Source organism: Archocentrus centrarchus, chromosome 6 (assembly GCF_007364275.1).
Source record: "Archocentrus centrarchus isolate MPI-CPG fArcCen1 chromosome 6, fArcCen1, whole genome shotgun sequence".
NCBI lineage: Eukaryota > Metazoa > Chordata > Actinopteri > Cichliformes > Cichlidae > Archocentrus > Archocentrus centrarchus.
The window spans coordinates 6,401,551-6,429,093 of NC_044351.1; positions in this window are offsets into that span (position 1 = coordinate 6,401,551).

A 27,543-nucleotide genomic window follows, 5' to 3' on the forward strand; every position below is an offset into this window, starting at 1 on the left:
TGGAGGAGTTCAAGTATCTCGGGGTCTTGTTCACGAGTGATGGGAGAAGGGAGCGGGAGATCGACAGACGGATCGGGGCTGCTTCTGCAGTGATGCAGACGATGCATTGGTCTGTCGTGGTGAAGAGGGAGCTTAGTGTAAAAGCGAAGCTCTCGATTTACCGGTCGATCTACGTTCCTACCCTCACCTATGGTCACGAGCTTTGGGTAGTGACCGAAAGAATAAGATCACGAATACAAGGGGCAGAAATGAGTTTCCTTCAAAAGGTGGCTGGCCTCTCCCTTAGAGGTAAGGTGAGGAGTGCGGCCATCCGGGAGGGGCTCAGAGTAAAGCCGCTGCTCCTCCACATCGAAAGGAGCCAGTTGAGGTGGCTCGGGCATCTGATTAGGATGCCTCCTGGCCGCATCTTGGGTGAGGCATGTCCCACCGGGAGGAGGCCCCGTGGTAGACCCAGGACACGCTGGAGGGATTATATCTCTCGGCTGGCCTGGGAACGCCTTGGTGTCCCTTCCGGATGAGCTGGAGGAGGTGGCTGGGGAGAGGGAAGCCCGGGATTCTTTGCTTAGGCTCCTGCCCCCGCAACCCGGCCCCGGATAAGCGGGAGAGAATGGATGGATGGATGGATGGATGGATGGATGGACCATATAGACCATATAACCCCAATAGAGCACTTTACTCTCAGACTGCTGGCTTACTTGTGGTTCCTAAGAAGAAAAGTAGAATGGGAGGCAGAGCCTTCAGCTTTTAGGCCCCCTTCTGTGGAACCAACTCCCAGCTTGGATTTAGGAGACAGGCACCCTCTCTATTTTTAAGATTAGGCTTCAAACTTTCCTTTTTGATCAAGCTCATAGTTAGGGCTGGATCAGGTGACCGTGAAGCACCCCTTAGTTATGCTGCTATAGGCCTAGGCTGCTGGGGGGTTCCCATAATGCACTGTTTCTGTTCATTCACCTTATTTAATCTGTTTGTACTCCACTCTGCATTTATTCATTAATTGTTATTAATAAGGGAGGGGGGTAGAAATGTGTCCGCATACACCCCTGCTTTAAGGTCAGCAGCTTTTATGTGATTTGGGGGGCTTTTCTCACTGAGAGAAGCCCATTCTGAGGTTTTGTGCTTCATTCCAAGCCATTCATTATTTGCTTCCAAACCTGTTGCACATAAAATCTGCTTCCCCAAAATGATAAAAGCATAAAACAGCTCAACAACCAAGGCGTGCTTTTCTCAGTGTAGAGAGATTTGACTGACTTATAAAATTTCATTCTGAGTTTCTTTGTTTAGACAAGAGTTTATTCATACAGAACAAGGCAGAGAAACAGATTGCTACACAAAACACTGCAACAGTTTTAACACAAACATCTCAGGTCATATTGGATTTATTTAAACACTGACTGAAAACTTACTGACGAGTTTTTTGACATTGACAGACCTCTATTACCATTACCCTCACATTAATCAAAATCACATTAGATGAATGAGTGAATGAACCACACAAAATCAAAATCCCATGCTGACACAGTGTTGCAGAACAGCAAAGAGGCCATCACAAATTGCTGAAATGACAATAAAGGTATTGACCAGCAAGGGTGGGGTTTAGGCTTATGAAGGCCTCGTGAAATTATTATTTTTTTTTTTTAACCATTTGGATCACTACAAAACACCAGACAAGAGAGCAGCATCACTAAACGTATGCAGAGCAGCAAACCAGTGAAGACTGGACATTCTCCAACACCTAAAGTAGTCACGGGTTAACACCAGATTGCAACCAGGTGTGATTGAAGAGTAACTCAATCAGATTTGATGCAACAAACATGAAGCATAAAAAAGATTACATCCATTTTAGTCGCTTTAGTACCAAGTGGTATATATACCATGCTTAGGAATTTGGGGGGGGGGGGAAGTAGTGTCAATTGTCTTCCTGTCTTCCTTGCAGTGAAAAACAGTTTCACACAAGCATATACATGTTAAAAATCCAAGAATCACATAAATGCTTCTCCTGTGAAAAAGCAGCAAGAATTACTAATCCAGAATTCAACCCTAAATGGTAGAATTAGAAAGAATACATCATCATATTGGTATGAGAGTTAAGTAATGGAAGAGAGTTAAGGTATGAGAGTTAAGGAATGGAAGAGTTACGGCCAGCCTAATATAAAATGTCCAAAGGCTGAAGCTGTATTGACCCAGTTTGCTTCAGTTTGAGCTGCACTGTATGTTGGCCATCAGAGGGAGCCAGAGCCCTGTGAGTTTACAAATTTCCATCTCACCTCACAGAGTTAATGAAAAAGTTCATTAACCTGCAGATTGCTTACACAAAAAAGAACCAGTCTTTCAAAAGTCACTGAAGGAATCAATAAAATTATTCCTCTTTGGATTGCATCTGTATGACAAACTTAGGCTTCAAAACTCCTTTTAAAACTGTAAAAAAGTAATATTTCAGATGAAGAGGTAAATTTATGGAACAGTTATGACTGACAAAAACATGGCTTAAGTTTAGAAAAGCTCTGAGCCCTATTCCATAAAGCAGGTTTAGCTTAAAACTCTGGGTTTGTTAACTTTACTAGAAAGACAGCTAACTTCAACTCTGAGTCAGTAACTGGTGTAACAGTCTGTGAACCTAACCTGATAACTGGCAGGTTTTATCCAACAACCTCTGAGTGTCTCTGACTCCTCCCCTCCTGCTGCACCTGAACCACCTATCTGACACCCCAATTCATTTCCTTATTCATAAAGTTGCTGTCAGAGCATCAGTGGAGCCAGTTAATTTGCAGACATTTATATTTTTGCACTGAAATCCCAGTAAGACAGGGAGAGGTCATCCCTTTGGGCAGATACTCCATCAGGGCTTCAAAAGGGTCAAAACGCAGACCCTACCCAAGGACGTTCTTCTATTAATCACAAGTTCGTCAGTGAAAGTTCTAAAATGGTTTTGTTTTGTGTTCATTATTATCTTGTTTATCGGTAGCCTAAGGGTCCCTCAGGGTGTAGAGTGGGTGGAAAATAGGATTTTAGAGGGTGTAAATGGCAACACAGAAAAAGGTATTAAAGATAGCCTAATTTATTGTAAATGGAATGCTCAACCCAATTAAGAGGTCTAAAGTATTAGGAAAATTGAAGAGAGAGGGAGTGGGAGTAGCATTGTTGCAGGAGACTCATCTGACAGAGAAGGAACATGATAAGCTTAAGAGAAATGGGTTTACTCAAGTATTTGCTTCATTATATGGAAAAGGCCATAGGAGAGGAGTTGCTATCCTTATATCAGGGAGATCCTTATTTGAAAAGTTTTTAGAAACAATAGACAAAGAAGGGAGATATGTGCTGATTAAGGGGAGATTAGAACGAGAGCTGGTTACGATCCTGAATATATATGCCCCCCCAGGCTCTGACTGGTCATTTTATAAAGATATTTGATTTAATGACAGCTGAGGGAGCAGGCATTCTGATATGTGGAGGAGATTTAAACCTAAAATTAAACCTACAACTTGATTGTTCAGATAATGGGAAGCAAAAAGCTGTAATTAGTAAAAAATTTTAAGAATTAATGGCAGAGCTTGGTATAATCAACATGTGGAGGGAGTTAAATCCATCAGGCAGAAACTACACATATTTTTCACCTCCTCACTCGGTATATTCAAGACTTGACTATTTCTTTATGTACAATAAGGATAGATACAGTGTGGAAAATATTGATGTGATATTGGAGTAAGGGATATATCGGATCATAGTCCAGTTTACATTACCCTGGAATTGTCAAAGGAAACAAAAACAACAATGTGGAGGCTTAATACAAACTTATTAAAGGGAAATACGAAGGAGGAACTTACTAAAGAAATTAATATGTATGTAAGGGAAAATAATAATGGTGAGGTATCCCCATCCACATTGTGGGATGCGTGCAAAGCAGTAATCTGTGGGAAACTAATAGCTAAATCTGCATACTTAAAAAAACAAAAACAGGGTAAACTTAGAAAATTACAATTGGATCTAAAGGAATTAGAAAAGCAACACAAACAATTTTCTTTGGATGAGAAAAAATCCCAAGAAATCAAAAGAATACAAACAGAGATAAACTGCATTTGAGAAGATGAGATTAAAAAAACATTTTGTAGACAAAACAAAGGTTTTATGAAGGGGGAAGTAAGTCAGCTAACTTGCTGGCATCCATCCATCCATCCATTCGCTTCCGCACATCCTGTTAAGGGTCGCGGGGGGGCTGGAGCCTATCCCAGCTGTCATAGGGCGAGAGGCAGGGTACACCCTGAACAGGTCGCCAGCCTGTTGCAGGGCCAACACAGAGGGACAAACAACCTTTCACACTCACATTCATGCTCTCATTCACACCTATGGGCAATTTAGATTAGCCAATTAACCTAACCCCAGTAAGTGCATGTCTTTGGAATGTGGGAGGAAACCGGAGTACCCGGAGGAAACCCACGCAAGCACGGGGAGAACATGCAAACTCCACACAGAGAGAGGGAGAGGCCTGGGCCAAGGTGGAATCGAACCCAGGCCTTCCAGATGGTATTCTAACTGTGGGGCAGCAGTGCTAACCACTACGCCACCGTGCTGCCCAACTTGCTGCCCAACTTGCTGGCATATAAAAAGCAAATGGCAAATAATAATATTTTAAAAATCAGGGACTCTTCTAACTTAGAATTTAATAATAAGAATCAAATGCACGCCTTACTGGAATCTTTAAATTTACCAAGGGTAACAGAAGATCAAAATTGGATATTGACAAAGGAAATTACAGAAGAAGAAATAAACTGAGAAATCTCAAAAGTGAAAACTAACAAAGTTCTGTGCACAGATGGGTATACATCTGAATTTTATAAACTGCTGAGAAAACCATTGGTCCCCTTGCTAAAAAATAAATTCAGTTGGGTTTTAAAAGAGGGAGAAACACCAAGATCCTGGAGGGAAGCTTTCATTGCGGTTATCCCTAAGGAAGGAAAGGATAAACTGGACTGTGCCAATTATAGGCCAGTTAGTGTCCTAAATTTAGACTATAGGTTATTTACTACAGTTATGGCTGGATGTCTAGAAGTGATTCTGCCAGACATAATTGATTTGGCTCAAACAGGTTTCATAAAACAGAGACAGACAATGGATAATATTAGTGCATATTGCTGATAATGCAAAATATTATTAAAAGAGGAACAGAAGCGGTAATATGGTAAATGGACTAGCTCTTATATAGCGCTTTTCTACTCAGTATGAGCACTCAAAGCGCTATTACAACATGTTTACATTCACCCATACACTCCCATTCATACAAGCACTTCCATGTTTTGCTAAGCTAAGTGCTTTTTTTTTAATTAACTATCATTCACACACACTCATACTCCGACGGGACGGTCGGAGAGCAACTTGGGGTTAAGTATCTTGCCCAAGGATTCCTGGCTACTCCAGGCTACATTGGCATGTAGCCTGGAGTAGCCAGGAATAGAACCGCTGACCTTCTGATCAGTAGGTGACCTGCTCTACCTACTGAGCTACAGCCACCCCATGGCGTCTAATACTGGGATTAGATGCAGAAAAAGCTTTCGACTCAGTCAGGTGGAATTTATTATATTGGCTTTAGCAAACCTTAGCAAAACTTTTATAAAAACTATACAATCTATATATTATCAACCTACAGTGAGGATCAAAATTAATGGCCCACTTCTCTTTGCAATATATCTAGAACCTCTCAGCCAATGGATAAAACAGAACGAAAATTTAAAGGGTATACACATGGAGGGAGGGGAACAGAAGATGGCAGATGATTTGCGGATGATATATTGATTTATTTATCTCAGCCAGATAGATCGATTCCAGCACTAATGAATACAATGGAAGAGTTTGGGTTGCTGTCGGGATACAAATTAAACACCAAGAAAACTCAAGTTCTTTCCTTCAGCTACTCACCAGATCAAATAATTAAAGAAAAATTTAGTTGGGAATGGGACTCGAAATCTCTGAAATACCTCGGAGTAGTTTTGTCTCAAGCCATATCGGAATTAAAATCTATAAACTATAGCCCTTTAGTGTCTAGAATAAAATCAGATATGGGAAGGTGGAATTTAGGCCCCTTTACAAGTTTAATGTCGAGAGTAGAAATGATTAAAACAAATGTATTACCAAGATTACTGTATTTATTCTCAATTCTCCCAGTAGAAGTGACGGACAAAGAATTTGCAAAATGGGATAAAATAATTTCGAGATACATATGGCAAGGAAGAAGACCACGGATGAGATTTAGAACCTTGCAGTTACCCAAGGACAGCGGGGGGCTAGCATTACCCTGCCTTCAGAGTTATTATATAGCAGCACAGCTAAAAACTCTCGTGAACATATGCAATCATCATATTCAGCAAAATGGAAAGACATAGAATGTGCTATGTCACCCATGATACCACTACAAGCCATAATAAATGATAGCAAATTGAGAATACACATTAGGGAGGAGTCAAACCCATGGTTGGGTTTATCTCTTGACATATGGAATAAGATTAAATCAAAATATGGGTTGGCAGAGCAAAGTAGAGTACTTAGTTGGATTGCACATGAATCAGATTTTAAGGCCAATGTATCAGACAAAACTTTAAGCAAATGGGAAAGGGGTCCGAAGATATTCTGGGAGGTGGTTAAGGAAAATACTGTACAAAGCTTTGAGGAAATAAAGAACAAATATGGTTTAAATAATAAGAATTTCTTTAGATACTTACAAGTGAGGCATTATACTGAGGAACTATTGAAAAAGATTAATTTAGCCGAGTTGGATTCGGGGATAATTAAGATGTTTATTCTAGCAAATGAATCAAATATGGGGGGAAAAATTTAATTCTAAATTGTACACAGGTTTGGAAAATTTGAAAGGTAGTAATACAATATACATAAAAATGAAATGGGAAAAAGAGACAAACTGCAGGCTGTCAGAGGAGAACTGGGAAGACATATGTGGGCAACAGTGGAAAACCTCTTGTTCCATATCATGGAGAGAGTATGGCTGGAAGAATATTGTGAGATATTTCATTATACCAGCACAAAGAAAACACCAAGATACAAGATGCTGGAGGAAATGCAGTGAGAGTAGAGCTAATCACTACCATGTTTTCTGGGATTGCCCCAACCTAACACCATATTGGCAGGATTTAAAGAACTGTATAGATAAAGTGTTGAAGGTGAGCATTCCATTTACATTTGAAGTTCTGTACATGGGAACCTCAAATGATGGACAGGTTAACAAGATCTGCTGATAAATATATGTATCGAACTATGTTGGCAGCTGGTAAAAAAGCCATCACTAGAAACTGGCTGAAGACAGAAGTTCCCAAATGGGAAGATTGGGTTGATGTAATGCATAATATTTATATGATGGAAAGGCTGACTTTTTACATCAGATTAGAATATGGCAAATTTACAAATTTTTGGATTATATATCACCGTTGAGATCAGATTTTGTTGAATAATAGTTTGGGTTTGGAACCCTTATAGTGCTACAGAATGTAAATAGTTCAGATGTAGGTAATACTGGGAGGAGAGAATGGACAAGGAAACCTATTTTTGTTTTTTGAAGTGTTGGGATAGGATGTGTAATATAGAGGATAGCAAAGTAGTTTTGTACAAGACATGTACGAATTGTGTGCACATCTCTTCATGGTTGGTGTTGAAAAAAAAAAGTGTAAATGTTTTGGATGTACAATTGTTTGGAAAATCATTTCAATAAAAACTGAAAATTAAAAAAAAAAGAAATCCCAGTAAGACATTATTTCATTTTTTTTTTTTTTTGTATTTAACATGAAGCTTTCACAGTCGTTCACTCGTCAACAGGCTGTAAGGACGGAGACAGCAATTATATCAGATTTATAATCAGCACAGCTGCAGCTGTCAGACTGTCAGTTCCTCTGAAACATTTACTGTAGTTACTGTAGCATGACTGTTTACATCCCACTGATCTGAATACACAGAATACACTGATCATTTGTTATGTAGTAATAGGTCACTGATGGAAAAATGTCTGAGTGAAGATGAGGCTGAAATAATTTCAAGACTTGAAAACTGAACTAAATGTATTTAATGTGACTTAAATGTTGTCAACATTTTGAAAGTTATGGTGTCTTATATTCAGAATATAAATCTCGACATAAACTTACCTTAGAAAAAACTAAACTTAGAAAATTACCTAAATTGGTGATCATAGGCTCTATGATCTATGATCCAGGAGGATCCAAACGGATCAAGATCATGGGTTCATAACGGATACGGTCCAGATCCAGTTCAGGTTCCAGTTACTGTATTTCCGAGCTCATTCAGTCTGGATCTGTTCATAATGGCTTCATTTTACCGACACAATCTGCATTCTTTATTTAAAATGGATCATCCTCCCACATATGTACTGAAATATTTACAATCTATAAACCTGAGACATTTAACTGACTTGAAATGTCTTACAGTGTAGCAGACACCTATGGACTACAGCTGTCTCTGCAGGTACATCATTCAATCAAAGCAGCCACACACCCAACATTCAGCTTCACCTCAAAGGCTTATTGTCCCTTGGGGCCACAGCTTGCACAGCAGGAGTGAATTCCCCAAATACAAAATGCAACAAACCGTCAGCATATCATTAGTAAGTACATTGTTGGCCCTGACTAGCAAGGCCACATATTCAGGATTAAGCATGGTCCTTAGTATAAATGATGTGTTGATCTGTATACTCATGTGCTCCTTTGTAGGTGAGGGAGAAATCAGCCCACTGAGTTTGTGTCATCACTGGAAGAAAAACATTTTGTTCAAAAAATATGTTAGTTCAAAAAGTAAAGGGCAGTAACTCCAGTATAAGAGGAGGTAGGGTTATGGTTCTTGTGCTTTGCAGTTGTACTCTTCAATACATAAGGCAAAAGGTGAGTCAGTGTGAACCTGCTTTCATCTGTGAGTCAAAATTCACCCATCCATCCATAGAGGTGGTTGCTGCTTGATATCCAGAGGTAGCAAAAGTACTGACATTCTGTACTTAAGTAGAAGTACAAGTACTTGTGTTAAAAATACTTTGGTAAAAGTCGAAGTACTGGTTCAACTTCTTTACTTAAGTAAAAGTAAAAAAGTATAGGCTCTGAAATGTACTCAAAGTAAGAAAGTAAAAGTAGCTCTTTGGAGGATGTTTCTACCTGCTACTTTTATGTAAAGCTAACTGAACCCCATTATGTATTACATGAGAATACAAATGTTATTCCAATCTAAATTTTAATTCTAATGAATGCACTCAGCTTGAATCTGTTATGTAGGACACAAACTGTGAAAGGGAATTTAAACACAGCTCTATTCTCTTTGTCCTCCACAGTAGGGGGTGACTGTGCCTCCACCTAAACACAAACATGAGGATACTCAGGGGTTACAGTGGGATTCAGAAGATGGAGGAACCCTAAGATCAGCTGTAGTGGAGAGGTGGGGAGAAGAATCCCAACTTTCTATTGTGAGCTGCAGTAAATGATGTTGGTGTGCAGTCTGTGATCAGCTGACCTGCTGCTGCTCTGAGGTTTGTTGCTCTGTGTGGATGAACTGAAATAACAAAGATGTAACCCAGTATTTCACAGCTATCTTAGCTGATCTCCATCCCCTACACTGACAGCATACAGGCTGTATAAATGTTGAATTCAGTGAATGAATCTCAGCATCAGCAGCTTTGATTCAAGCTCATCTCTGCTGCACTAATGTAACCTGTAATTCTGACCATGAACACAGCCTCTGTGCACCAACACAGAGCTTTACTGTAAATACAGTACAAAAAGCTAATCTTTTTATCACACACTACAGTATTTTCATACAATCCTTGAATTACACAAAGTTAGCATACCTCAATTTGTTTTCCAGTCTTTACCTTTAAATCTAACCTCTCTTCTTTCTCTCCTGTCCTCTTTCTTACATCTTTCTCCATCTCTGAGTGAACTTCTCTATCTTTCCTCTCCCTGGAAATACAGCAGCTCTTCTTTCAGCTAGCAGACACACTGTGTGACAAACTGCACACGCTTCGTGTGTTCGCTTATATTTGTTGAGCATTCAGAAACATTGCACTTAAAATTACCTGCCACACGTGACTCCCTTTATGCTCGCTTCTCTTCAGTAGTGCTAGCTAAGCTGTTTATGTCCCGTGAGCACAACTTACGGACTCGGTCCAGCCCACTGTAACCCCTGATTATAGCGCTATAAATGAGACATTAATTATATGTATTTAATCCCTTTGTACCCGATAAGCCTCTGTGATGGAGGATACGCCAGTACGATTGTCTCTTATATGTTATTATTCCTCCGTTTAGGCTTGATGTTTGATGGCGCACTGACCAGAAATGCAAACTTCTCTCTGACATGTTAAAAAGTAAGGAGTCTGTTTTGAAAATGTAAGAAGTAGAAAGTACAGATAGTTGTGTAAAAATGTAGGGAGTAAAAGTAAAAAGTAGTCAGAAAAATAAGTACTCAAGTAAAGTACAGATACCTGAAAAATCTACTTAAGTATAGTAACGAAGTATTTGTACTTCGTTACTTGCCACCTCTGTTGATATCAAGCATAAACCCAGTGTCACCTAGAGTAGATCTTTGTACTCCAGGTTTGGTATCTCAAGAATAACTTTTACTTCATGCATGCATACAAACTAATAATAATGATTCACAGCTCTTAGAAATAATTAGAAGGGAACTTTGTGCTTCCTGATTTTGAGTGTATTATTTGAAGACATTTTAAAAGGATCAGATTTGTGATCACTTAAAATTGATATAAAGTCTGTATTGTTTGATTTTGACAGAATATTTGTGTCATATGAATTAGCCAAAATTAAAAAAAACTAGGAGATCAGGCAGTAACTGATGCAACACTGGAGATGCTCATTTTAAGCTCTTAATGTGCTTAATGTTGCGTTTTCAGTTTAAATAAATATATATTAAAAAGTATCAGTTCTTCAAAACAATTAGCATATCCAACTTTTGATGTAGTTATTAAAGTGTAACTATCTGTTTATGAGTGTATCAATAATGTTTATAGAAGAGCTGCTCAAATCTTAAGTACAGCTGGGATGCTGACAAGATATTACCATACTCACATCAGCATGTTAAATACAGGGCTATAGCCAGAAGCTGATTAGATTAGCTTCGCATAAGGATGGGAAATAATTAGAAGCTAACCTGGGTCAGTTCAAAGGTTCCAAAATTAAAACTGACAAGAAGATACACTGTCTACTGAAAAAATGTGTTGTGCTGTGGTATGTGCAAAGTGCAGTACTGAAACACACACTCATTGTTTAGCTCTGTGAATGACTGAATTCCAGTGCACAGTGACATTTTATGTTAGGACACATGTTTGGCTTCTTTTCACATCCTCTCATCCATATTCAGGACTGGTCAGCATTTAGAAGAATCCAGTATCTGAGTGATGCAGCTGCTGTAATGAACAGCCTGCTTGTTGCGGGCTGTATGAATATTTCATGTCTGGGCTCTCTTTCTGCTGTGGCTTGCAGGTTTAAAAACCACCTGAAAAACTGAGGGGTTTGTTTTGTTTTGTTTTTTAAAAGTTGCTCTGCAAATTTTGCTGTAATCTTTGATTCTTGCACAGGAAATCAGAATACATGATCAGAAATAAATGCAGGAAAACTGTTGTAGGAAAAGAATGGGCACTAGTAATGTTTGTAAAGTGGTGAAACAACTACTTATTAAGATTCAAGATTTAAAGAAGATTTTATTGTCATTATACATCAAGACATACAATGAAATTACGTTCCAGAACACCCATCCAAGAACACAGTGACAAACACAAACAGGGGAGACAGGCATCTGAGGTCATGCAGCCGTTTTAACGGCGCTACCTTTGGCAGGAAAACAGAAAGAGATACACTGGGATAGGTAGGTTCAAAAAAATCATCTCATACTGTGTTCATTATGAACACCTTACGACGTTCCAAAAACACCTCAGCAAAGCAGTAGCACATTTAATAGCATGGGAGCACTAGGGTGGGGAGGGATGGAAAGGGGAGCCAGTGGAGGTGAGGGGGGGCTACTGTGGGGCTGATTCAAACTCCCTCCTCACCTAACAGTTCTGATAATATGTAGAGTTCATCAGCGGCTAGGTCAGGGAGATCAGTCCAACACAAGTCACAAGAAGACAGGACAGCGGGGGTGTAGAGCATCTATTTACAAAACATCCTGGAGACAATTTGATAAGCGGCAGTCCAAGGCCGGCAGGGAGCCGAATTCCTGATTCTACAACTTGTTTTGGTACAGACTGTACTGATTAATTTGTTGACAGCCTTCAGTCTTTCTGGCACCTCTCTGTGGCGAAAAAAAATCAAATTTATCCGAATCTTCTTGGTTCGTTCCTATGCCGTGCAGAAACAGATATATACATCTCCAAGATCTTACCCTTCTGAATCAGCTCCAGATATACAGAGTCTGAATTTGAGTCTGTACCTTCCTGCAGTCCTGTCATAAGCAGCCTTACCAAGGCCACACAGCTGCCTAGACTTCCTGAATTGCAACGACAAGCCAGGTATCTCCCGATCCAATTCCCTAACCCTTTCCAAAATCCCATACCAGAAAATAATTACTGATTTATTAATATTTCTATGTTGCAGCTGGAAATTATTTTAATTAATAATATTCTCCTGGTTAGCTTTAGCTATAAAAACAATATATAAAAATACATATGGTCTTACTAGAGTGGCACCTACGGAATTAATAAATCTGAACTAAATATACACTGCTCAAAAAAATAAAGGGAACACTCAAATAACACATTCTAGATCTGAATGAATGAAATATTTTTTGTATACTTTGTTCTGTACAAAGTTGAATGTGCTGCCAACAAAATCACACAAAAATCATTTATTAACCAATGGAGGCCTGGATTTGGAGTCACACACAAAATTAAAGTGGAAAAACACACTACAGGCTGATCCAACTTTGATGTAATGTCCTTAAAACAAGTCAAAATGAGGCTCAGTATTGTGTGTGGCCTCCACGTGCCTGTATGACCTCCCTACAACGCCTGGGCATGCTCCTGATGAGGTGGCGGATGGTCTCCTGAGGGATCTCCTCCCAGACCTGGACTAAATCATCCGCCAACTCCTGGACAGTCTGTGGTGCAACGTGATGTTGGTGGATGGAGCGAGACATGATGTCCCAGATGTGCTCAATCGGATTCAGGTCTGGGGAACGGGCGGGCCAGTCCATAGCTTCAATGCCTTCATCTTGCAGGAATTGCTGACACACTCCAGCTACATGAGGTCTAGCATTGTCCTGCATTAGGAGGAACCCAGGGCCATCCGCACCAGCATATGGTCTCACAAGGGGTCTGAGGATCTCATCTCGGTACCTAACGGCAGTCATGCTACCTCTGGTGAGCACATGGAGGGGTGTGCGGCTCTCCAAAGAAATGCCACCCAACACAATTACTGACCCACTGCCAAACCGGTCATGCTGAAGGATGTTACAGGCAGCAGATCGCTCTCCACGGCATCTCCAGACTCTGTCACATGTGCTCAGTGTGAACCTGCTTTCATCTGTGAAGAGCACAGGGCGCCAGTGGCAAATTTGCCAATCCTGGTGTTCTCTGACAAATGCCAACCATCCTGCACGGTGGTGGGCTGTGAGCACGACCCCCATCTGTGGACATGGGCCCTCATACCATCCTCATGGAGTCGGTTTCTAACCGTTTGTGCAGACACATGCACCTTTGTGGCCTGCTGGAGGTCATTTTGCAGGGCTCCTTGCACAAAGGCGGAGGTGGCGGTCCTGCTGCTGGGTTGTTGCCCTCCTACGGCCTCCTCCACGTCTCCTGGGGTAGTGGCCTGTCTCCTGGTAGTGCCTCCAGCCTCTGGACACTACGCTGACAGACACAGCAAACCTTCTTGCCACAGCTCGCATTGATGTGACATCCTGGATGAGCTGCACTACCTGAGCCACTTGTGTGGGTTGTAGAGTCCGTCTCATGCTACCACGAGTGTGAAAGCACCAACAACATTCAAAAGTGACCAAAACATCAGCCAGAAAGCATGGGTACTGAGAAGTGGTCTGTGGTCCCCACCTGCAGAACCACTCCTTTATTGAGTGTGTCTTGCTTATTGCCAATAAATTCAACCTGTTGTCTATTCCATTTGCACAACAGCATGTGAAATTGATTGTCAATCAGTGTTGCTTCCTAAGTGGACAGTTTGGTTTCACAGAAGTTTGATTTACTTGGAGTTATATTGTGTTGTTTAAGTGTTCCCTTTATTTTTTTTTGAGCAGTGTATTTAAAACCTATGGAATAAGGAATCACTAAACCGGGGGCCCTGTTATTTTTTCTTTCTTGTTTTTTAATAACAGATTAGTTACTTTCTCAGATAAGCAAATAACTGTTTAAATTGTAAAACTAATGTGTTGCTATCTCATTTGCTGCAAAACAAACAAACAAAAAAACACTGTTAACACCATTAACTAAACCTCAGAATATTGTCTCCAAGCTTTCTTATGGTTATGGTTATGGTTATGGTGTCATTAGATGACAGAGGTGAGAGTTAGGTAAACAAGAAAGGTGAACACTGTTCATCATAAATCATCACTCTTTCTGGGAGTATTTCCATCTTGAGACTTTGCTGTATAAGTATAAACTGTTAAAAAAGAACACACCCCAAAAGCTGACTGATCTACAGCCTCTTCCTGGTAGAGCATCACTCTCTGTGCTCTGGCAGTCTGGTCCCGGCCTGGCCCAGCTTGGCCCAGTTCAGCTGCCTGAATAATCTGCTCTGTCAGATGGAAGTTGTTGTCTGGGGGAAATAAGAGCTTTATTGTCCTAATTCTTCTGCTTGTTGAAAATTGCAGCAACATTTCTAGGTCACAGGATGTGACTTAACATTCCACTGACCAAACAGACGCTTCACTGAGGGACTGCACCCCTCCCCCCTGCTCATCCAGCACTTTTGGGGGATTAGACAATAAGAAATCCACCCCCCAGCAGCAACAGCCAGCTAAGCCTCTTTCCCACCAACAGGGTTTCGGAGCCGGAGCCGTGAATTGAACCATTAGGCGGGTTTTCCACCGCCGAAGCACTCGGTGCTCGGCCGAAAAACGGGTTCAATTTCGGCCCCGCAAACTAGCTGGTCTGGAACCAGGAACCCGTGCCAAAAGCGGCAGAGGGGCGTGACTCTGCCGTCTCAACATCAAGTTTTCTACCATATTACATGTGTATTACATGAGAAAAGCGAAGCGATTTTCACGGTTGTGAATTAGGTTGGGCTCTAAGGCTGAACTTGCTGCTTTGTATCAGTTCATATCACAGATAAAAGGACACAAAGTGCATACTTGTCATCTTGCTCTAATCGCTGTCTGTGTTTCCCTCTGTGCTGCACACAGATGCTGCAGTAGTTTGGTTTGGACCGTAAAACGTTTTTGCAGCACAAGAAAGGAGAGCGTGTTCTCCCACGTTTGTGCGCTTCGGCTTCCGTGTCCAGACGAGGACCCGCCCACACTCATACGTAAAGGAGCAGTTCACAGAAACGCGGTGGGAACGCGGGCCTGTTCTTAAGCGTTTCGCCGGTTCATTGGGATCGGCACGGGAACTTGCTCCGGCTCCGGAACCTCGGCGGTGGGAAAGTAGCAATAGTCATCTTCCAAAGGATCCAGCTTCTGTTTTCTGTCAGAGCAGATACTTTATGGACACTGACCCAAAATCAAAAGGCTCTTTCATCATGATAATTGGGTGGGCAGACTCCAAAATCCATTCCCCTTTCACATTTCTCCTCATAATTATTTTCTTTCACCCTGGCTTCACTCAGAGGGGTTAAGCACTCATTAATGTTCTTGCCTGAGGTTTGGATTCCACAACCAGAGCTCTTGTTATCCCTGATGACGGAACCCTTACATTACAGCCATTTAGCAGTATTTTGCATATAAAAATGTGAACCTAACATACAGTAGCCAAACTGTAGGAAAATAAAATGTTTCAATTAAAAACTGGAGCAACAGTTGTGCTACAGACTAGACCAGGGGTGTCAAATTCAATCACAGGTTGCGCCAAATTTGAAGACAAAGTCTGAGTCGCACGCCAGTCAGGATTAAAACTAATTATTTTAATCAGTAATGCGGCAGATGAGTGCCCCTCCCCGAGCCTGGCTCTGCCGGTGGTTTCTTCCTTCCCGCTGTCACCAAATGCTTGCTCACAAGGGGTCGTTTTGACTGTTGGGTTTTCTCTGTATTATTGTAGGGTCTTTACCCACAATATAAAGCACCTTAAGGCAACTGTTTGTTGTGATTTGGCACTATATAAATAAAACAGAACTGAACTGAATTAATATGAATTTGAATGGCCAGAATACAGCAACTTTTTCCTCAACACATGAAATAATACATAACATTATTTTTTTCAAAAATCTCACCAGGGAAAATGAAAATATTTCAAGCTGATGAAAATTTGCAAAATTTTCAGGTTAAAACTTATGTGAATTTCTGCACTTCACAGTTGGAAAAACACTGCGTAAACTGCGCAGTGTGTCCAGTTTCTCAGCAAAAAGTGCAGCTGCAAACACAGCAGTGGAGACATGCACAATCATGCGGTCCCATCCCTAAGCTGCAGAAACTTATTTAGATGCTTCATGAGAAAAGCCGACTCACACAGCCATCATTCACCTGGAGCCCTGCTGAGGATTTTCCTTTACTTTTCATGAACTTGACAGATTTCCTCAGGTAGCTCATCACACCTGTGTGATCAGGCATGTGAAGGAAAGGAGTTTTTATGAAGTTTCAAATGTACTCATGGTATATGTTTGCTCTTAATTAATGACACAGAGGCACATAATGTTTGGTGTCAGCCAAGAACAGTGTGTTTGTTATAGGTATGTCTCCGTCACTAACAGATTACCAATAACAGATGCCAGGACTCTGTCAGGTGGAATAGTCAGCCACTGACGGAGACCAAACACACAATAAAGAGAAACTCTGAGGTCATGTGAAGACGCAGCTGCTGGAATCCTTTGTCTTGCACATTTCTTGTTTTGTACAATGATGTAATAAGAAGCTGATAAGTTCTGAGTATATGAGATCTGGACTGGCTTAGAGGGGAATCAGACTTTGTGCCCTGATTCTGCTGATTGTATTAGCTTAGTCATACTTCGCTGGCTGATCCAGCTCAATCTGTAACCGTGTGTGAAAATGGCTAATTAAATTTAAAAATTGAAGTCCTTATTCCATTGTGTTGTGTAATTCCTGTTCGATAAACGGACACACTGAAACCTGGAAAGGAATAAGCTGGTAGGGGGTTTCTTTACACATCATCAAATTCAGAAGCTATTTCCTCCAGAAAAGACTGAAACTGCCAGTGATTACAACTTTGCCTCATAAAGTTCACTGTCCATTTTTCAGTGCTAAGGCTCCTATGGCATGTTCTGTCTTCAGCACTTTGCTGCAGTGATGCACTGCCAGCTCACCTGTGCAGGTTTCCCTCTGCATCTTCTCCCGCATCCATCCCACCAGTCTGCTCTTCTCCCCGCACATAACAGGTGAGGAAAAGAGACAGATGTATATCCCCAATGTCAGAGATCAGGTCCTTTACCTTGCCTGTTTGGAAAATCCCTGTTTTCCACTTTCCATTTGGTCATTTTTGGGGGTCAGGCAGACTTAAATATTACTTTAAAAAGTGCTGACCGCTGTTTTTACCCGCTGATCACTGATCAATATGCGTCTTTGGCAATAGGGAAAACCGGTTAGCCTGCACGGCAGCTTTTGCAGTGCATTGTGGGATTTGTAATATAAGTGGTGGGAGTGCCATTTACCTGCGGGCCATTGATAATAGTTTTATGAAATCATCTCTCAGGCCATATAAAATTAGATTGCAGGCCACATCCGGCCTGTGGGCCTTGAGTCTGACTAGACAATATTTTTGCTTGTTATAATGTTCACTGAATCAGATTAGGTGATTATAAAGTACATATTGTTTTTGGGTCATATTTCCACCCTCTGTCTGAAAGTCTCAGCTTATTCCTCTCTTCCTCATTCTCAGAAGCCTATTCTGCTTAGATTTGTTAAGACCTTCTTGATATTGTGACACCTAGACAAACTCTTGCCAAGCTTCTGCCATAACCAGCATTACTTATGGACGTGCCAAGCTTGCTGCTAAGCAGGAATTATGCAAAGGTGTTCAATGGGGACAAAAATAAGAACCAAATAAAAGTCCACCAATAAATCATATCAGGGAGTTCAAGAGCAGTGTTTTAATGCACTGCTTCTTCTTTAAGAGGCTGTAAACACAAGGGACATAGAAAACATCCAACTATGTCTGTAATGGGCTATAATGTACAGTAGCTAGGGCATTTTCAATATGAGTTTTGGTAATATTAATGCACACTCACATACAGTGGCTTGCAAAAGTATTCATACCCCTTGAACTTTTCCATATTTTGTCACATTACAACCACAAAGATAAATATATTTCACTGGAATTTAATGTGAAAGACCAACACAAAGTGGTATACAATTGTGAAGTGGAAAGAAAATTATACATGATTCAAAACATTTTTTACAAATAAAAAACTGAAAAGTGCGGTGTGCAAAAGTATTCAGCCCTCTTTTCTCTGAGTGCAACCAATTGCATTCAGAAGTTGCCTGATGACTGCTAATGACTAAAAAGAGCCCACCTGTGTGTAATCTAATCTCAGTACAAATACAGCTGCTCCATGACGGCCTCAGAGGTTGGTTAAGAGAATATTGGGGAGTAAACAGCATTATGAAGTCCAAAGAACACACCAGACAAGTCGGGAGAAGTTGTGGAGAAGTTCAAAGCAGGCTTAGGCTATAAAAAGATTTCCCAAGCTTTAAACATCTCAAGGAGCACTGTTTAAATCCTGCTTTATATTTGTTTCAGTCTTTTACCCCCCCCCCAAAAAAGAGGATCCAAAATGGATTATAAAATGTCCATAAAATAATAAAAAAATAGCTCAGAGCTCCAAAAATATAAAACTACCCGGGTAGTGTGATTTTGTGCACAATGTTTTAAGCTTATCTGTCTGTGATGAGGGCTGGAATACGAATGGTTCCACTGTGGGGATGTTTTAGGGCAGCCAGTACGTCTGCGGCTCGCCGACACAGTCGTAGCTCCACGTCTAACCAGTCCCAACTTGAATCAGGTAAACAAAAAAATCAACCTGCACAAGCAGGGGAACATTAACATCAATATCACTCTTTTCAGATAGAAAATAATAACACCAGATCTGGTAAAACTCATTCACAACTGCAACAATCTATGCAGCAGTTTACAGGTCATTACACAGTGTAATACTACTGCATCACGTATCACATATCACTAGCATGTCACGCGGTAGTGTAACTGCCTGCTTATGATCATTTCTTGTCATCAAGTTCTGTCCTACACATAGTTTCACACTTTCTCCAATTGGTTTTAAGAAATTGTTTCACAATATAATGCAAACAAATACAATTACATCAAAACTTGTGGTATGGAGACGCAAGTACCATAGCATCGCTAGCTTGGTTTAACTAATCACAGTACTCTGATACACAAGTCATATACAACACTCACCGGAGAACAGAAATCAGAAGAACTGGACAAATCCTCGCTCTTCAGTACCTCTTGGGATCAGATATGTCATCAAATGTCAAAAACTACCACTCTAATAACATTGTTCTTTACACGATCTCATCTCTCTGTACTCAGTGCTCTCTCTTGTCAGTAATGCGTTGGACTGATGTTTTTTCAAGATGGCGGTAAGTGTGTCAGTAGCACATACATCCCATCTACTGGCGAAACACAGATACTACACCGTAAAACAAAGGAAATAACTTTAGACCTATAATGCATCAACTTAGGTGGGTTACATCCTCTCTCCCTAAATCAGCATGCATCCTTGCATGTTGCATACAGCACTATTTTAAAGGGAAAAAGTGTTGATAGCTATTGGGTCAAAATTGAAAGTGTCAGTCAGGGCTTGGTCTAATCCCTGCAAGATGGAATGCATAACAGTCACTAATGGGTTCCCCAACGTGGGGTAGGTTAGCCTTCTTGGGGCTACCCCTCCTCTGGAAGACCTTCTTAGTTCTGTTTCTGTGACACAATCACTTTGTCTCAAATCTGCATGCTCATTTCCACTGTCATTTCCACTGGCATCTTCCTGTCCATTTTCCATCCCTTTGCAGTGACCATGATTTTCACTTGGAGTATTTACCGGGGAATCAGGAAGACTACCATCAGTTAAAACAGTTTGATGGCCAGGTGTTTGCTCATTTTGTTCAACTTCTGAAGGTAGCATTGGTTGGAAAACTGTAGCCTCAGTATTCAATGAAAATGACTGTGAACCTGTGCTTTCAATTTCACCTTCTGATTGTTCAGGTGTATTCTCTCCATGTAAAGCAGTTTGGGGTGGTATTTCAGAATCTGGATTTTCTCCTAATCCAGCATCCTCCAAAACTGGGTCTCTTGGTTCATAGTTTATTTGGGTGTCATTTCTCTCATGCTGGTCATAAGAAGAATAATACAGAATTCCATCCTCAGTATCAGGTGGGTCCAGTTCCTCCTCATACCCCAAATGAACAGGAAGCGGGGACTCTTTTTGTACCACTTTGGGTTTTGAGTTACCAGGGTTCACTTCCCCAAAGGTAGATGGCAAAAATCCACAAGGTAAAAGCAAATCCCGATGAAGGACTCTCTCAGGCCCATTCCCATTCTCGGGGACAACAACATAAACTGGTGAGTCCGGTATCCGCTTAACAACACAGTATACAGTCTCACTCCAGCGATCTGCAATCTTATGTTTGCCTCTGAGGCCAACATTCCTCACAAGGACTCTGTCACCTGCAGCCAGAGCGGACTCTCTCACTTTGTTGTCAAACCTTATTTTGTTTTGTAAGGCTTGCTTTTGGCTATGCTCTGTAGCTAGCCGATAGCTTTCTGTTAGGCTTTCTGTTAGTTTTTTGACATATTCAGAATGGAACACGCTACTACACCGATCTGGGTTTAGCCCAAAGGCTATGTCTAGGGGAAGGCGCAGCTGACGGCCGAACATAAGCTGATAGGGGGAAAAGCCGGTGGTATCATTTTTAGTGCAGTTGTACGCATGCACAAGAGGCTGCACAAAATCTTTCCATCTAGCTTTGTCTCCCTCTTCTAGTGTTCCCAGCATTTCAAGAAGGGTTTGATTAAACCGCTCCACGGGATTGCCACGTGGTAGGGTGTAGTTCTAGTTTTTTTAACATGGAGCAGCGAACATAAGTCTTTAATGAGGGCGGACTCGAAGTCACGGCCCTGATCACTATGTAAGCGCTCTGGGAACCCATAATGAATGAAGAAATTGTTCCAGAGGGCTTTTGCCACGGTTTTTGCCTTCTGATCTGCTGTCGGGACTGCTACTGCATATTTAGTGAAATGGTCGGTTATGACCAATATATTCTTTGTTCCTTTTCCATCTGGCTCGAGCAAAAGGTAGTCCATACAGACTAATTCCAAGGGACGACTGGTTTTAATATTTACCAGAGGGGCACTCTTTTCAGCTCGTGCTTTTCTTCGCACACACCTTTCACAGGTCTTGATCTTTGTGTTTACATCCAGAGCCATACGAGGCCAAAAGAACCGGGTGTGGATCAGATCCAATGTTCTATCAACACCCAAATGTCCAACAGCATCATGAAGGTGTTCAAGGGCTTGGTGTCTGAAGTTCATTGGGAGAACGAGCTGATGACAGGGTTTACCCTGATCAAGACGCTTCCTGTACAGAACCTCATTAGTCAACACTAATTGATTCACTGCTCTCAGCAACAACTGAACCTCTCGACTTTCATGTTGCCTCTTTTTGTATGAAAGGCGTTTTCCTGCCTTTACAATGCCAGTCACACGGCTTATAACTGGATCGTGTCTCAATGGCTAGGCATTCTACTGGCACAAGTGGCTGTAGCTCTGTTTCTGCATCAGGTCTTGAGTTAAGCTCATGCCTCTGACACAGTGCTTCTACAGCCTCAGCAGGGAAAACGGGATCTTTGTCATCCTGCAAGAACTGATCAATGAACCTTTTAATCCGATCATCTTCATCTTGCAAACTGATATCAGGTATGTTAGTGTCTTGTGGGTGTGGACGCCTCGAAAGACCATCTGCGTCTTGGTTCTTTTTGCCAGCTCTATACTGGACGTTAAAATTAAAGCTGGAGAGTGCAGCTAACCAACGGTGGCCTGCTGCATCAAGTTTGGCAAATGTCAATATATACATCAGTGGGTTATTATCTGTCACCACTGTGAATTGCGCTCCATACAAATAATCAAAGAACTTTTCGGTGACAGCCCATTTAAGAGACAAGAATTCTAGTTTGTGAGTAGGATATCTCCGTTCACAGTGTGAGAGTCCTCTGCTTGCATAGGCTATCACTCTCAAGTTGCCCTCTTGTTCCTGATATAATGCTGCACCAAGACCATGCAAGCTGGCATCGGTGTGGACAATAAATGTTTTTTTGGGATCTGCAAATCCAAGAATAGGAGCTGTTGTGAGTTTTTGAATAAGAGTCTTAAAAGCATCCTCACAAGCAGGAGTCCATCTCTCATCAAATGGTTTCTTGAACTCTGCACTGGTGGAGGGCTTAGTGTTGTTAAATGACCTTCTCTTTGGTGGCATATGACCAGCAGTTAAGTCATTAAGAGGTCTTGCAATTTTGGAGTAGTCTTTTATAAACCTCCGATAATATCCAGCAAAGCCAAGAAAAGACTTGAGCTCTTTGATATTATTTGGTCTAGGCCAGGTGGTAAGGGCTGCTATCTTGGCTGGGTCTGTCTCAACCCGTTTTTCGGACACAACATGACCCAGGTATTTGACAGACTTTCTGAAGAACTGGCATTTTTCAGGTGACAGTTTTAAGCCAAATTCTCTGAGCCTATCAAGTACTTTTAGGAGCCGTTGCTCGTGCTCCTCACGTGTGGCAGAAAAAACAATAAGGTCATTGAGGAACACCAAGATCTCACTCAAATTTATGGGTCCCATGCACTTCTCCATGACCCTTTGAAAGGTACTTGGAGCATTCGTAACCCCCTGGGGCATTCTGTTAAACTCCCAGAATCCCATTGGTGTCACAAAAGCAGTTTTGCACTTATCCTCTTCCTCTACTTCCACCTGGTAATATCCAGACTTCAAATCCATAATAGAGAACCATTTAGAACCCGTCAAGACCAAGAAAGCTTCCTCTATGTTAGGCAATGCGTAGGCATCCTTGATTGTTTGGCTGTTTAGCTTGCGGTAATCAACACACAACCTAATGGTGCCATTCTTTTTCTTCACCACAACAATAGGAGAAGCAAATGGGCTCTCTGATTCTCGGATAATGTTAGCATCTTGGAGCTCTTTCAAGTGAAGTCTGACAGCCTCATAGTCAGAAGGATGGATTGGCCAAGGCCTTTGTTTGAATGGAGTAGGGTCGGACTGTGTGTTTGACTTCAGTGGTGTGGCCATAACCAAGGTCATTTAATGCAAAAAACGTCTGACATTGAATGGAGTTTCTTGGTAACTCTCTCTTTCCACTCCCCTGGTATGGGTGAATCAGAGAAATCGAAAGTGAGTTTACAAGAATCAGACGTTTGCATTGAACTGCATGCCGCAAGATTTGGTGCGAAGTGGGGTGATGTACTCTTAGTGTCACTTACTGGCAGTGGTGTTACAGCCTTTGGAAGTGAGACCTCTGCTATCACGTAGCCCGCAGGCATTCTGATGTCGTGTGCAGTTTCATTTTTGACAAGGACAGGTAACTTGAAGGAGGAACATGATGGGCTTGTCATGATGTAGCTGCAAAACAGGAGACCAGCAGGTAAGTTTGACGGAGGAGGTTCAACTAAGAGAGTGGTACCCTCTGCTACTGGAACTCTTCTTATGTACCCATTTAACACTGCTCTTTCCCCTGCAGGAATTTTAATACACTTTTTGCTTTGCAGCTTGACACTGCCAACAGTGCCATGTCTCTGGTTTATCCTAAACCTATGATACAAATGTCTGGCTAAAGGGGATTCATGACTGCACTTGGGTGGGTGAGCGATATGCTCATCCAAGGTCAGCGCATACCTTTCATACAGAGGGTCCAATACGTTCGTGCCTATTAGCAACAGAACGTGCATATTTGATCTGTGGTCAGGAACAACAAGTGCAAGTGTGTCTACTTTAGCTGGTGTTCCTATGATATTCTCTGGGAAATCAATCGAGACTTGGATATATCCCAGGTAGGGGACTTCCTGACCACCAGCAACCTTCAAGGTCTAAGAGGTCTTGTATGGGAAAGATGGGCTGGTGTGCAAGATGGTTGTCATGAAATGATTTTGAAATGGTTGTCACCTGGGAACCCGAATCGATTAGGCTGCTGCACTGGACTCCTTCAATAGTCACTGTGGCTATATACTTCGGCCCTACTAATCCTTTTGGAAGTTTACTGTTACATAGCTCAGTCGCAGAGTGACTTTCACAAGTGGCTAGTGTGAAATTTTGGGTTGACAAGGGACATTTTTCTTTATTGGGTGCAGTCAGTCCCTCCACTGCGACCCTTTCCCGTTTAAATGACCATAACGGTTTTGCCATTCATCCTGCCGCTCCTTTAACTCTCTGTACTTTTGGTCCACTAATGACTTGTTAGCTGGGTTTGCACATTCACGAGCAATATGCCCATCATTGCCACATTTGAAACAGAACCATGCTTTTGGTCGTGGTCTAGGTATGATTTGCTGGACTTCAGCCTCAGTTACTCCAACTGGGGATGGTTCAGGCTTTAGGTGTTTTTCTTTAGCACTTTTCTGTTTCCCCTGTTCTCTCTTTTGGTAAGCTTCAGTTTTAGTTCAGCTTTCTGTTTCTTTAAGTCCTTTGTGTGATGTCTGAAGAATACCAGCACTCGGTTCACAACTGGGAGTTGTCTCAGGCACCAGCTGCACATTTACAGATGACTTGGTTTTTGTGCCCCCTAAATGGCGTTGCATACGATCATGCTTTGCAGCTCTCCTGTCTTCTTCTGTTCGCAAGTGCAACAAGAAGTCTGAAAATTTAGGGGATGTGTCTGATTTGAGCTCTAATTGTAATGCAAGGAGTAGGGACTGATCCCAACATCCCCACTGAAATTGTCTGATTAAATGTTTGCTAGCATCTTTGTGTGTTACTCCACCTCTCTATATGGCTGTAGTCAGCAGCACTTGCAGTCGCTGTAGGAAGTCAGAGGCCTTCTCACCTGCATTCTGGTGAGTGCTTAGAAAGCGTGAAAAGATCTCTTCTCCATCTTCAACTAGTCCATAAGCTGATTCAAGAAGTTTGACATACTCACTGGGGGCTACATATGAACCAAGCTGTCTCACTAAGTCAGAAGCGGGTGGGAGTAGATGTTCTAGCATCTTTCTTCGTTGCATGTCAACATTTGGGTTATCCTGCATCATAAGTTCAACATGGAGGGACCATGTTTCAAAATCAACCTCATAGGGAGGCTTTGAAAACTTGCCCGAAAAGGGACGAAGCCATTTAGAGCTTTGGCTCTATGTATTGGGGCTGTCATTCTTAATCATGTCCTCTACAATAATTTTCTGAACTTCAGGAGGGTTAAGAATGTCCTTGTCTGAAGTTTTTTGATCATTCGATGTAGTTGGCTGAATCATGTTTGCCCAAAGTCTTGCCTTTGTTCCAAAATTAGAGGTGTCTTGTTCTGTGAGGTCAATTTTAGTGCGTGTTCTGGGCAGTAAAGGTGTTCTGCTGTCATCAGAATCTGCTTCACTATCTGAGTTTAGGTGGTCTCCATGGCCAAAAGAGTCTGAGGACCCAGCAGGGGTGAATTGCTTAGGGGTCCAATTGACTTTGTAGACTACATCTACACGCCACATAATATTAGTATTCTCAGTGCTGGGGTAAAGCTGAGGGAGGGTAGGAACTAATTTTGTAACTGATTCTTCAGATTGAAACTCAACTAAAGCTTTTACACCAGAACTCTGGCCTGTTTGTCTTACCCTCAACACTTTGTTTACTGGCCCAAAAGTTGAACAGAACTCAGAAATCTGTTCATCTGTGTCAGATGCAGCAATACCTTCAACATACACACACTTCTTGATATCCATACCATACTCTGTTTCAAAATCCATGTTTACATGCAATAAAATGTTTTGTTTCCCAAAAAATATAAACACTTGGACAAGGAAATAAACTGGCAATGTATACCGGCAAAAAAATAGATTTAGCTTTAACTTCTCGTTTTAAATCCACCTACTCCTGGCTGGCTGGCTCGCCACAGAAATGGATGTAACGTGTATAAAGCAGTAATACACGCACTCACTACTCTAGATCCTAAAGGAGGAGTATAGGTGAGATGAAATCAGACAATTGGTTGTAAGTAAACAAAGCCGGCATTTATTCAACAACCAAATGAATACCAAAAAAATTAATAATTTCTTTCTTTTCCTGTAACCCTTTGTTCAGTTCAGTTCTTGTAATTCAGTCCTTACACTTCATATATTCGCCATGTATTGTCCATTAAATCCTGCTTTACATTTGTTTCAGTCTTTTACCCCCCCCCCCCCCCCCCCCCCCAAAAAAAGAGGATCTAAAATGGATTATAAAATGTCCATAAAATAATAAAAAATAGCTCAGAGCTCCAAAAATATAAAACTACCCGGGTAGTGTGATTTTGTGCACAATGTTTTAAGCTTATCTGTCTGTGATGAGGGCTGGAATACGAATGGTTCCACTGTGGGGATGTTTTAGGGCAGCCAGTACGACGTAGCTCCACGTCTAACCAGTTCCAACTTGAATCAGGTAAACAAAAAAAACCAACCTGCACAAGCAGGGGAACATTAACATCAATATCACTCTTTTCAGACAGAAAATCTTCGCTAAATTTCAAATGTGACCCACGACTGTGAGCATCATGTGACCATGATGTCATATTAAGGGCGCATGCGTAGTACATAAAATACAATCCATATTTATGTGCCACCATGGAGTTGCAGTGGCTGGTGTTTGGGGTAGATTGTGAGCAAATAAAACAAAACAGGTGTGCACAAGAGAGTGAAACTTGGGTGATTTCAGTTAAATATAGATCAAATTTTGTTGTTTTTATTCAATTCACGTTCGCTGAATTTAACCAAGACAATGGTCTTTTCACATCTACAACAACTGGTCATGTAGAGTTGGGTTACTGTTGTATCAGGTTAAGCCGCATAGATATGCAAAGGTAATACAGGGATCCTAGAGTTCAATTTACTACCTATTTTACTACCTCTACAATATTTTTACTACCAGCACAAAATCGAGCAGCAGCCTTTTTTGGGGTAGCGTTGGATTCACAGGACTAAGTCATGTAAGATAATAGCCCATCTCTCACCAAAGACAAAACTTTATCTCACTTACTTGAAGGTGTAACTGTGCCCTTGTCTTGACTAAGACCTCATACATATTAATATTCCAAATGCATTTCAAGAAGACTTAGGCCCCGTTTACACAAAGCCATTTTCACTGGAAATGGTGGCTTTGACCTGTTTGACCTGCTGCCCTCTGGCAGGCGCTACAGGTGCATCAAAGCCAGAACAAACAGACTCAAGAACAGTTTCTTCGC